Source organism: Lissotriton helveticus, chromosome 1_1 (assembly GCF_964261635.1).
Source record: "Lissotriton helveticus chromosome 1_1, aLisHel1.1, whole genome shotgun sequence".
Taxonomy (NCBI): Eukaryota; Metazoa; Chordata; class Amphibia; order Caudata; family Salamandridae; genus Lissotriton; species Lissotriton helveticus.
Genome location: NC_136057.1, coordinates 136,711,969 through 136,725,497, shown reverse-complemented (window position 1 = coordinate 136,725,497; position 13,529 = coordinate 136,711,969). Strand labels below are relative to the sequence as shown.

Here is a 13,529-nt window from a genome sequence, read left to right as displayed (position 1 = left end):
TGTTCTGACCAGTCTTTCCAAATCTTTAAGTGTTTATGGGGACACCATTTAGCCTGATATACTGTATGGTCCGGGCCCTTGCAGAAATACATGTACTTTACCCACCCATCCCAGGTTATGCCCCTCCTGTGCAATGTCTCTCTTGGCCACAAGCAGTCCCAACCAAAGCAGTGCCTTTTGACATCTATTACCTTCTACATCATCTGCAATATAGATTAAGATTAGTTTTGTTCCCTATGGAACCTCTAGACCAGCACTTTCCCCAGAGTCTTCAGCACCCCTTCCCAGAATTGTGATAGAAATGGTGTAGCTTAGTATATGGTGCACACTTATTTAAGTGATGCACCTTGCACTAATTCATACAACCCTTATGGTGATTTTAGTAGTCTTTGATAACCTTTGAAAGCTCTAAAAGTGGTAGCTGTGGAGAGCAGCCTTCAGGCTTATCTTAAAGGAGTGTAATGCCATTTGTTTAACCAATTTTCATTTGTAGTGAAGCTCGATGAAAAGAAACCACACAGTGTTTATAAAAAGTAGGTATTATTTATTACAAACACTATCACTAACACTTTGGTATATTGCCTACCTGGAGATATCAACACAACACACAAGAATTCTTTGAAATAAACAGGTAAGCAGCACAAATATACACTGGTATCCATGGAGAGACCAAACCGTACATTAAGGAGGTGGAATGCGAACTGCAATGGAGAACTGAACTTGGACCAGAAGATCCAGAAGAGCTGGGAACACAGGGAACCACCCGAGGTAAGTACCCAGGAACCCCACCGAGGCTGTGTGCAGAGAGGAAACACAGCTGCGTGCCCAATGGAAGTCAACGGAGAAGTCGCAATTGCAGTTGTAAATTAGAAGGACCCTTTCCAGAGAACTCCAAAGAAACCCTTTGGAAGACAGAAGGTTAGGGGAGAGGATGTAGCGTTATGGCTAGAGTGGTCGACCTCGAAGCTGGGGAACCATGCTCGAGTTTTGGCAACGACGCTCAACATCCTGTGATTCTGGGCAAATCACATAATCTTCCCATGCCTAACAAAAAAAAAAAATGAATGTGTCCTCGTATAACGAAACTGGTGCTCATGTAAAGCGCTCTGATACTCGATGTCTCAGGTCTAGTTCGAGCTCTATAAAACTCTCAAAACATAAAGGTTGGAGATCCGCCCCACCCATGGATGCCCCAGGAACCAGGTTACCTGCACCAACCGAAGTTTCAACAGACGAACGTGATGAATGAGCAAGTGTGGAAGCATCAATGGGGCACCATTAGTTCATCCTTTTTATGAACCTGTTAATCTGGTCTTCCCTGTTACCAGCATCTCCACCTTCCACAAAGTGAGTAGTCTTCTTATTCATTCCACCTCTTGGGGAGGACGTTGTTGGCCATCTTGAAGTTCTTGCCAACGGTGTAAATTTCATGCATAAGATCTTCAACACAGATGATACCACAAGTCCCAAGTTGATTCTCAATAAGAGAGTTATCAGTCAGGGGAATAGGCTGCTTTTGAATCTTGAGGTAACCACGTTTGTAGATCAGCTCAGGCACAGACTTAAGGTTGGGATACCCCCAGGCAACGTATGGTTCCACAATCTTCAGCATGTTAATTGAAGCCTTATTCAGCTTTACAAAAGTTCCATTGAAAATCTGCCTTAGACGAAGAAGCTGCAAAACTTTACGCACTTTGGGACTGATACCATTGATACCTCTGATCCTGATTACAAAGGCCAATTTTGGTTGGGCAGGAACATAGTAATTGCCGGCCTTGCGAGCCATTCTGTTCATTCTGATTTCACGTCTTTACATCTGTCTGTACTCCTTGTGATAGGCCTCTGCTCTCTTGTAAATAAGCTTCCTTTGTGATTTCCAAAGCTTCTTTAGAGCCACCGTCTTCTTAATTTGTCTGGCCTCCATGGCTGCATAATCCGTTTTTTTATTTTTTTATTTCACCAAAGCAGCATCAAGACACAGAGGGTTTGCAGCAATTATACAGTTGTGTACCAAGTTCTCCAATCACATCTTTTCATTACATTTAGGGGCGATTGTAAATATGAAGCAGTTACCTTAAACGACATTTTCGAACACTCGCTAGATCTATATAGTCAATATTAGTTTAGGACACCTGACAGATTTAGTTATACATTGTACAGAAGTACGGTGCGACATTTACATGCGGGGCTATGTACCAAGTCCAACCCTCGGGTGCAGTAATCCTCACCAGTATTTGGCTCACAATCTAGATACAGTCTACTGGTCATCTTGTTGTTGCTGTAAGTATTCTACAAGATGTTGCCAGAAATCCATTGGTCTGGAGGCCTGAGGTAGTTCCTCCTCATATGTGCCCAGCGTTTCCTTACAATAAAGCATGTCAGTCAACCAGTCCTTAAATCTGGGCGGGTGTTTGCTACCCCACTTAATGGCTATATACCGTTTTGCAAGTAAAAGTGCAACCGCCAGCAGCTTCCTTCTCCTAATCTGTTTCAGTTTGTAACTACCCAAGAGGCATACCAGTGGGGAATGTGGGATGTGTCCAGTTAACATGTGTGTGTGTGCATTCGTCACCTCTTGCCAATACTTGTTGAGAGCAGGGCACGTCCACGCCATGTGTAAGAAGTCAGCGCGGGGAGCGGAGCAACGTTGACATTTATCATCTGCTCTGAGGCCATACTTTTGCAGCTTGACCTGTGTGTAATACGTCTGATGTAAAAATTTAAAATGGATAATGCGCAAATTACCATTTGGAGTGAGTAACTTCAACTGCCCACAGCTATATCCCCAATCCTCTTCCGATATTGTCATTCCCGTCTGTTCCACCCATCTCTTTTGCGAGGTATTTACTTCCTCCCTTTGTTCATTTTGGGATGCCGTGTACAATCAAGTGACTAATTTCGATCGCGTTGGCACCGTTAACAAGATCTGTAGGGCTTGCAGCGTCGGAGGTTCAGCCGGGAAAGTGTCATATAGGTCTTTTATCGGAACTCGCAATCTATAATATGCAAACATTGTTAAGGGCGTTTGGTGGGCACAGAGGGATGGGCTTTGAAATGGGATAAACTCATTGTGTGGAAACAACGAGCTCATTGTCAATATTCCCATATCTCCCAGTACAGTTCTCATTTTCTGTTAATTTGTGACGGACAATTTAGGGTGATTCGCCAGTGGAAGTGCCGGAGCATAGAGCGGCAGTTTACCTGCTCGTGATGCCAAAGTGTGCCAGGCCCTTGATGTGCATTTAACCGGCTGCATCACGTCATTGGCATAATAACTGACAGGATCTACAATGTATTGCGTTAGACGGTTCGGATGGACAATGTCCGTTTCCACTGCTATGTGGGGTATATGTGCGTGAGGTTGTAACCAATAATGAGCATGTTATGCTTGTGCACAGTAATAGTATAACTGTAGATCCGGAGCTGCGAACCCTCCCAGGTGATAGGGTTTCGTGAGTGTCTTCCAGCTTACCCGTGGTTGCCTACCTGCCCTTGTAAGCCATTGTAGTGCGGATCGCAGCCGTGTGAAGAAAGCGTTCGTGAGCCAAATCGGTATATTCCAGAATAAATATAAGAATTGAGGCAATACTATCATTTTCTGTAGGGCAATTCTGTCTGCTATCGATAAAGGCAGTTTATTCCATTTTTCTGTTTCCTCCAGTTTGGTCATTGCTACCCCATAATTTTCTTTGAGTACCACTTTTGGATCTCGGTGCACCCAGATCCCTAAATAATTCACTGGACCAGTGTCCCATTTCAGTGGATAATCCAGCGTGGGCTGTGGAGTCTCCACCGGCAGGGGTATCGCCACCGATTTATACCAATTTATACTTAGGCCAGAGTATTGTTCATATCTAATGTATTCCCTTATCAACGGGTTCAGATTGACGTCTGGATAGCGTGTATACAGCACCATGTCATCCGCATATAGTGATATTCCTATAGGGCGAAGGTTAAATTGTAATGCCGTTTCCGGGTGCTTTGGTCTAATTTTACAAGCTAGTGGTTCCAGCGTTAGCGCAAATAATATAGGGGACAATGGACATCCCTGTCTAGTTCCGCGGCTAATGTCCACGTGGTGGGCTGCATAATCCTTTCGCTTTTTTAAAATGCTTTCAGGAATGGACGGCAACTTCTTCTCTTCTGTGCCCGCCATGTTCACCACCGGAAAAGAGCTACCTGCACCAGGGAAGCCGGGTGCATAGGATTGAAGTGATGTCATGGGAGACTTCGAAGAAGATGCCTCTGGAGAAGACTGCGAGTCCGGTGGAATCCAAGGGTTGATTCTTGAAGTGAAGAGTCTGTAAGCAGAGGGGACTGAGTCTATGTCACTTGGAAGTGACCAGGAGGCCGGAAACACGATGCCCACCGATGTTGGGAGGTTCTGAGGAGGCGATGGTGACTTAGTGGCTGCAGCTGTGAGGATCAGACGATGCTGAGGAAGACCAGGAGCTGTTCACGAGCTGTCCCACGTCATATATGGGTGTCTAGGTCTAGGTGGTCGGTGTCCGGTAGGAGCACCAACATGCCTTGGTAGCTGCACCTGGCGTGGAAGACGAAAAGGAGCAAACGTTGGGACCACCAAGGTCTGAGGGACTAACCAACTACAAGAGAGTCAAAGCAGGCCCAGAGCAAGCAGGGAAGCTCACTGAAGCAAGAGAGGACCCTCAGGAGGATCCACGGGACAAAGGCTCATGAGTTGCAAGAGGACCTCAAGTAGCTCACCAAACATGCAGGAGATGCAGGGAGGAGGACTCTGTTCTTCAGGAATTTAGGTGCTGGAGGCTGGAGCTCCTTGTAGCCCAAAGATCTCTGGAGGGCAGAGCCAACAAACTTTGGCAGCTGCATGACAACATGGTGCACAGGGGTTGGGTCCCAGCTGCCCAACGAAAGATACTGTCCTCAAAATTGATGCGAAAACAAGTCAGGACTCTAGGGAGCAGCAGAACTACCACCTGTGTTACTGGCCTCGAGAAGTCCGTAGGGCAACAGGAGCAGAGACCAGTCTGCCTCATTGCGATGCTTTCAGGTGCATGGGACTGACTCCGTCACTCGACAGGAGATTTCTTTGGGTGTCCTTGATCCACACAGGTCTGTTGAAGAACCTAGATGAAGCACAAACACAGATGACAAAGAAGACTTGAGAAGCAGTGAGACCAGGAGCAGCAGGAGTGTTCCTTGGTTTAGTCTCGGTTCCAGTCGAAGTCCAGAAAGGCCAAGTGTCCAGACAATTGAAGAGCAACATACTTTCAGGGTCGAGTCTTGTCCCACGATGAATCTGAAGACCCACCCACAGGGGAGACCTTTAGTATTCTAAGGAAAGGGTTGGAACGACTCGGGCTCCTTCCCAGAGGAGGGGCTGGATAGAGGGGAGGATACTCCCATGTCCTTTGTCCCGTTTCGCGCCAGAGTCGGAACCAAGGGTAACTGAACTGGTTCAAACTGGAGTATGCAAGGAGGGCACCAAATGTGCCCTTCAAAGCTGTCTGGTGGTGCTGGCAAATGCCCCCACCCTAGCCCAATACGCTAAATCCAGTCTGCGAGTTGGTCACACCTCTCTGTGACAGGCAATCTATTGTTCTACCATCCCCTGCTTGAGCTTGGCTGAGCAGCAGGAGGGCAGAATTGTGTCTGTGGTCGTCAGCAGCACTAGCTTGTTTGCAGGCCCTGAAAGCCTGTCAAAGGGAGTACATGGGGTCCCCTAAGGGCTCCTCAGTACATGGGATCATACTTCCAGCACTGGAGTTAGTATTGGGGTATGATTCCAACATGTTTAATACCAAACATGACTGGATTCTGTGCAGCCACAATATAGTTAGACATTTCGTAATGACTGATGTCCACTATATGCCTAAAAATAGATGACCGCACTCACAAAAGCCTGGAGAATTGACTCCGGGGTTTGTAGGGGTTTCCTGCTCATGCAGGGGCACCCTCATACTTATAACCAAGCACCCTGCCCTCAGGACTGAAGAGCCTGCCATAGGGGTGACTTATAGGTTTTAAGAGTAAAGACCTCAGATATAAGGAAACGTATATCTGTCGTGAGAGATGCAAGCGCCAACTCACATAGGCAGCAATGGCAGGCCTGTTGTCACAGTGTAAGTGGGCTCCTGTGGGTGGCACAATACAAGCTTCAGCCCATGGGAGACCCCTGGTATACCTGTGCCTTGGGTTCCTTAGTATCATATACTAGGAACTTATAAGGGTACACCAGTAGCCAATTATGGAGGTACCAAAGCACTTACAATATCAATTTAGGGGAGAAGGCACAGTTGTTGGGGTCCTGATTAGCAGGATCCCAGCATACTATGTCAAAAACATACTGACACCAAGCAAAACGTGGAGGTAGCCATGAAAGCAGATCCTACTTTTATATGTCCCACCCCAAAGTAAAAAGATGAGACTAACCTTGCGCAGTTGAGTCTTCATTTTCTAAGTGGGAATATCTGAAGAGTCCATCTGCATTTGCATGGTTACTCCCAGGCCTATGTACCGCTAAAAAGTCCATCCCCTGTAGGGAAATGGACCACCTTAAAAGTTTGGGGTTTTCACCCTTCATTTAGTTAAGCCGTAAGACAGGGTTATGGTCTGTATGAACAATGAAGTGAGTGCCAAACAGGTACTCCCTCAACTTCTTCAGGGCGCAGACAACAGCAGCAAAGGCCTCCCTCTCAATAGCTAACCAGTGTTTCTCCCTGGGGGTCAACCTTCTGCTTATAAAAGCTATTGATTGGTCCCGGCCCTCTGCATAAAGTTGTGATAATACAGCACCTACCCCTATCTCACAAGCATCTGTCTGGACAATGAAGGTTTTGGAGTAATCAAGACTTTACAGAATGGGAGAAGTGCACATGGCCTGCTTCAGGTCCTCAAATTCCTTTTATATTCAAAGAGGAGCACAGAGGGAAAAGAAACCACAGGTCGACCTCCACTCAAAAATCATATATGCACCAAGACCTGGTCTCTGAGGCATCTATTTTTATATTAATACCTATAAAACGTGTGCATGTTACTGTAGTTTTCTACATTACATTTACTCCTCTGTTTTTTTTTCTTGTGAGGTAGTTGCAAAACGTTTTTCTGCCTCTCATTAAAAGCACTTTTTTTCAAAAGACAGTCTACAAGAACAGGTAGAACTGAAAACTTGTTCCCCAAATTCCAAGTACATTCAGTACCCAAATGTTTTCCTGAACAAGCAGGAAGCTATAAAGAACACAAATATTGTGAAAAAATGTGAAAGGACAAAATGACACCTCACGGGCGCACCACCAACGGGGTAACTGGTAGGTACTCACCAGATATGCCCACTTTTCTCATCATCGGTGGTCATTTTGTCCAAAAGAAAAAGTGTCCAAAGAAAGATAAAATAGAGAAATGCAGGTGCAGTGAAGTGACAGAAGATCACACTCCACGTTGTGACCAAATGTGATTAAAATTGGCAGGCACACTCTTATCGCAATCACCTTATTATTCACTAAGTGTCAACTGTCAAATTAAAATAGGCAGGTTGCTATTCATGCATACCGCTCCCAAATGCCAACATGTTTCTTTGCCACGAAAATTTGGGCCAAATTCTTCAGGGCCAGACACTTTGCCAAAATCACCAGTGTTGGACACGCCGTTCTGGTAGACTGTCAATTGTAAAAACACAAAACACACTCCGTCAACCTCCCTACTGCTAATCCCAAGAAGTTCTGTATTATAAATTGATGTTAATCATAATTACCCTCAGTTAGCCTCTGTCTCTCATACCAGCTTTTGCAGTTGAGGTCCAGTGGACAAACTCCATATGTGAGTCCTCCTATTAGATTAACCCTTCAGACGTGTGTCAATCTAGACCAAAACCCGGAGAGAAATTGAAGTGTTTCAAGTTCACATATCTATAGCGTAAAACTTAACTTATACCATGCAGCCTAAACGTGCTATTTATAATCATACGCCATACAAGGCCAGCATCGTATTACCAGTTATTTTTGCTTCATAATGTGACCTTTGGCACGGATCTTCAACATTCAACAATTCCCTATTAAAAATGTCAACAGTAGCGGGCACAGTTTGCGCACATAATGGCATGGCCGTGCCGATGGATCCTATGTTTTAGTTCACAAACGCCGCTACCAGCATTTGATTCCTACACACAGGTCGGTACATAACTCGTGCACCTTTCGCCAGCACCTAACAGAGAGGGAGTCTCCCGCTGAGTCTGCGTTATTGCGCTACCATAATAGATAAAACTCAATCAATCTTAACCCCCCACACTCCTTACCACCAGGGGCCTCACGGAGCATATTGTCTCCTCCTGTGGCTTCCCAGTGCCGGGCTGAATGTTTAAACCCTTTCGCGTATAGTCACGTGTATACATAATTAACGCGATATTTAGAGTGCCATCTTCAGTCGGGAAAGTCATATGTAAACCTATAAACAAAAGTTTCAAAGTTTTCGGTAACGATCACATTTAAAAGTGTTCTTTCAGAAGACTAACCGGACAACTATCTCTTACAGTCGTATGCCGATTTCTACCCTTATGAGCGACCCTCTTAACTCCGGTCTAAACAGACCTGGCCAGGCAAAAGGGCAGCGCCATATTACAATGGAGACAAACACGGATCAAAGAATACACCTTTAAAGCCAATCTCCAAATACCGGCAGCGACCATAACCCGTCTACATATTACTCATTGTCACACCATCATATCAATATTAGAAAGGCTGTTGAACAAAGACCCAGTTTAAAAAAATAAAAAATAAATCAAATAAAGTTTATAAATAAAGTTCTTCAAAAGCATATGCAGCCCTCCCCATTTCTTCAATTCTGGAGGTCAAGTAAGCAAAAAAAGGGGTGAGATCCCCCATGAATAGGTCCACCGTCACTGATACCAAAGGGTTCTATTTATAGAAAAAAGAAGAAAGAAAAGAGAAAGGAACTGACAGTTTTTTAGATCAATACATAGGACAGTTAGGCTTTCGTGATCATACCAGTTCCAAACCATGGGACAGCTTAACCAACTCTATTCCACTCAATAAATTCGTAAAGTCCCGGTCTTCGGCGGATCCTGAGGGCATAGAAGCCTTCCTTGAGGGGGTGCAGCTCCCCTGTGTAGACGCGGACAGTCATGAGGAACTAGGAGGGCCCCTTCGGGAAGAGGAAATACGAGCCGCAATAGCCCATCTGCAGACGGCGAAGTCCCCAGGGATGGACGGCTGAGCCACTGAACTATACAAGGAGTTTAAGGGGATTTTGGTCCCGAAACTCTTGGAAATTGCAACGAAGGCCTACGACCAGGGCAAGGACCCGCTTCTCCCCGGATCGTATAGGCCCATATCTATGCTGAACGTGGACCTGAAAATTGTCAGCAAGGTGCTGGCCAGTAGGCTCCTCCCCTACCTTAGGCGACTGGTCCACGAGGACCAATCAGGTTTTATTCCAGGCTGGAATACGTTATGGAATATTCGTCGTCTGGCCCATGTCATGCAGGCCTTGGGGGGACATGCCCAACATAACACACTAGTATTCCTTGATATCGAAAACGTGTTCGACTCCATCCGATGGACGTACCTCTGGAGGGTGCTTTTGAAAATTCGATTGGGGAAGGGGTTTGTAAAGTGGATGCAACTGCCTTACACCCGACCAGTGGCCAGGATCCGCACGGGGCGTTATGTATCCGATGAAATACCCATAACGAGGGGGACGCGGCAGGGGTGCCCGCTCTCGCCCTTACTATTTGCCCTGGCGATAGAGCCGCTGGCATGTTATCTCCGCAAGGTTCTGGAGGGTCAGGGCATTCGAGTGGGGTAGGTGAAGCACGTGGTGTCCCTGTATGCGGACGACGCGCTGATATATTTAAAGCAGCCTACGCGGTCGTTGCCGACCTTGATGGCCGCTTTGTTGCAGTTTGCGGCGGCTTCTGGTCTTGTGGTGAATAGCGCAAAATCACAGCTCTACGCGCTCGGGGAAGATTCTGACTGGGAGGGGGTCCAACGCCCGGCGATAGGACTCCCCTGGGTGGAAGATACACTTTGTTATCTCAGGATCTGGATTGGACGGGACCCGTCTTCCTTCTTCCAACACAATATGGGTAGGATAATCAAGGGTCTGAAGGGGAGTATCGCCTTTTGGAATACTTTTAAGCTCTCCCTGATGGGGAAGATCGCCCTAATCAAAATGGTGGTCCTCCCACGCTGTCTGTATACAATGCAAGGGTCCTTCTATGAGCTGCCGCACCAGTTTTCCGAGACCTGGATTCCTTACTAGTTCTCCTATTATGGAACGGGAAGCTGTGTAGGGTGAGTCTAGAGGTCCTAAAGCGTAGATGGGGCGCTGGGGGTTTGGAAGTCCCGGACCTGGAACTTTATTATTTTGCATCACAATTACAACATGCGATCGCATGGATGGATACGGACCGCTCCTGGGAGAGGTCCCTGATGGTCGGTACATATGGGAACCGACATTTGGGAGCGCTGCTCTGGCAGCGGGGTTGGTGGCCTCGATATGGGACTGAGTATTACGGCGCTTGATCCGCAACAGACCGTTCGCCCCCGACATGGATCTTTGGTTACTGCCACCCTTTGGCCAAATTGAACAGGTCATGTCAATGGACAAGTGGAAGGAGGGGGGCTGCCTGATGTTTGCTGACCTCCCATCTGTTGATGTGATTATCAAATCCAAGGCTAGCTCTATCCCGAGATATCTCACTAGGAACCCGTCTGTAGAAGAAAGGTATCTACTCTCAATTAGTAGCATTTCTGCATGACATACTCACGTCCTACCTGGTTTCCTGCACCCTTATGTCCTATCTGGAATGTTCTTGAGGTGGTGGTTTAACCTATTGCTCTGGGTGCGTTTTCTGATTGTTGTCCATTTCCCCTTGCACTCCTCAATTTGAATGAAGCCACTGTTCTCTCCTTGTGCTTAGATTTCTTCTCTTGACCCTGATAATGTAAATTCCTGGGAGTCTCTCTTTTAATGTTTTTTCGATTGATGTAGCCTACCTTGAAACCTCATTTGAAAATTTCTTGAATTTAAAATGTACCAATACTTCCTTTACAGACGTCCTTTTTCCTGTGCACCCCTCACTCCTGCCCTGATGAAGGTGTAGCCCCGGCTGGGGCCTAACACCGAAACGTGCGTTGGCGTTCTTTACCATCTGAGGAATATCTGAATGACTCGGGATTCTATACCAACTGTCCCCAATTGATCATTTATTGTAACATCTTTGTGGAGTAATATATGAATTTGTTGGATGTGCTTGATTTGAATTGTATGCATGTTGGTATGATAGTGTTGTATGATGTGTGGGCCATGGTGAGGATGTAACTGAATTATTTTTTTGTATTTTTGTGTAATTTCTTTGTATCTAATATTTATGATCTACATGCAATGAACTAACCTGGATTATGTTTATGAAATGGATAAACAGTGTCATATAAAATAAAAAAATCTTTTTATACCTTTGTAAATATGTGTTCAAGAATCTCCTATGTGGTTCAAGGTTAGCACAAGTATAGTTGGACCTTTTTGAGGCCTATCTTTCTAATATTTTAGGCAGGTAATTCTCCTTTGCCTTGATCTGTATTCTTTCCCCCACTACCTGCCTTCAATTGATGTGGGGTCCCCCTTCTCTGTGGTTGGCTGACCTCTACCTAGACGGTAGATTTATTACGTACCAGGAGGCAGTGTCCTCCTTTGAGTTGGGTCCAGGACAATTCCTTCACTATGCTAAACTAGCGGCGACAGCGAGACAGCTCTGGCCGTCGTTTCCAGAGGCTCCAGAGCACACCCGCACTCTGGTTACTATGTTGGCGATGGCGGGGGGGGCGTAAGTTTGTGACTCACTTATACAGGGCACTGCGGGAGGACAAAAAGTTGCGGCCCTTGGCGGTGGAGGACAAATGGCAGCAGGCGTGTCCGCAGGAGATTACCTCCCGAGAGTGGGACAAAATACATGAAAGTGTGAGAAAGGTGTCAGTGAGCAACCGCTTTAAGCAAATCCAGTATAATATCATACACATGACGTACCTCTCGCCCAAACGGCTTCAAGCCATTGATAGCGACGGAGACTCTCACTGCCCAAGATGTCGTAGTGCACAAGCGGATTTTATACACATGGTCTGGGCATGTCCTGTGCTCCAGTCGTACTGGGGTTTAGTTTTGGAGGTTCTGGCAAGGGTGACGGGGTGGATAGTGGACATGGACCTGCGTGCTTGCCTCCTAGGCTTGATCCCCCGGGATCCCAAATGAAAAGTAAGCAGACGATTCCTAATGTTAGGCCTGGTCACAGCCCGGCGTCGTATTGCAATCCACTGGTTGTCCCCGCAGGGCCCGACGTTGTTGAAATGTAGGGCAGACCTCCGGGAATGGGCATTGGCTGAGAAAGGACACATGCGCAACACTAGGAGGGATGGCAAACTACCTGAGGTCCTGTTGTCCTGGGGGATGATGATCCAATAATTGGTGGGACGGGACACTCAATCGACACAGGACAGCTTGGAGTCGGAGCTCATAGAGCGGAGAGAGGCTCCGGTTCTGGATGAAGGGACACAGGGCGACTCACCATAGGGGATACGAGACCCGGACCTTTACACCTTCTATCCTTTGTTTTTTTCTTTTTTTACAGACCCGGCAGCAGAGGGGGTGAGGGGGTGGATGTGGGGGAACGGGTTTAGGGGGTGGGGGGGGAGTTTCCACATAGTTGTATAAGGTTTCAGAGCACATGGAGGCGAACAACAAGACTTTGAACAGTAATGTCGTCTGTGGGGAAGCACAAGATGTCAGTCCATGACAAAACGTGCGAAGAAGGCGGACTGATAAGTCTATATACGGCGAGGGGTTGCCTGCTTCTTGTACTGCGGTAATACTGACTGTGATGTATTGGTATAAGTTTTGTCAACCTACTGCAATGAATGTAGACAGCATGCACTGGAGATTATAAATGTTGTTGCTTCTGAGGCAATATGTTTAACCTGAAAAACCCCAAAAAAACATTTACAAAAAAAAAAAAAAAAGAGAAAGTTGTCCGGGTAGTCTTTTGAAAGAACACTTTTAAGGGGTCGATTCCGATCTCGGTCGGTCAGCCCTCCGAGACGTGTTAGTAGCCTTACCTTACGGCCGAACCGTACCAGGATCGGGACCGTCCGGGTGAGGAAGTACGATGCGGAAAAGTTCCAAATTCCTGACCGATCCGCATGCTCCGACTCCATCATCAATTTCCGTCCGAGCCTGACCCGAAAACACCCAATCCGCGCCGCAGGGCAACATAAACACTGCTACTTCCGGCCAGTCAAGTACGATGCGCAGTTCCTACGTACCGGACGGGTCACCACCTACAGCACGTCACAGCACCCAGAAGAGCTGCATATCAACTCCGATTTGCTCCATTATGCCAAACCACGGATTCGAACCGGAGCAGTCAGCAACGGATCGAGACGGAGCATGAATCCAATCGCGCAGGTCATACCAGTCCTGTACATATATGACCGGACCAGGAACAGACGCGGACAGCGCAGACGGTAAGTCAGACACCAACCCGA

General features: G+C 46.7%; 1 pseudogene; it reads right to left on the bottom strand.

Moving 5' to 3' along the window:
* Positions 1-1,230: 1,230 nt before the first annotated feature.
* On the bottom strand, positions 1,231-4,169 carry LOC144768309 (large ribosomal subunit protein uL30-like; annotated as a pseudogene).
* Between the last annotated feature and the right edge of the window lie 9,360 nt (positions 4,170-13,529).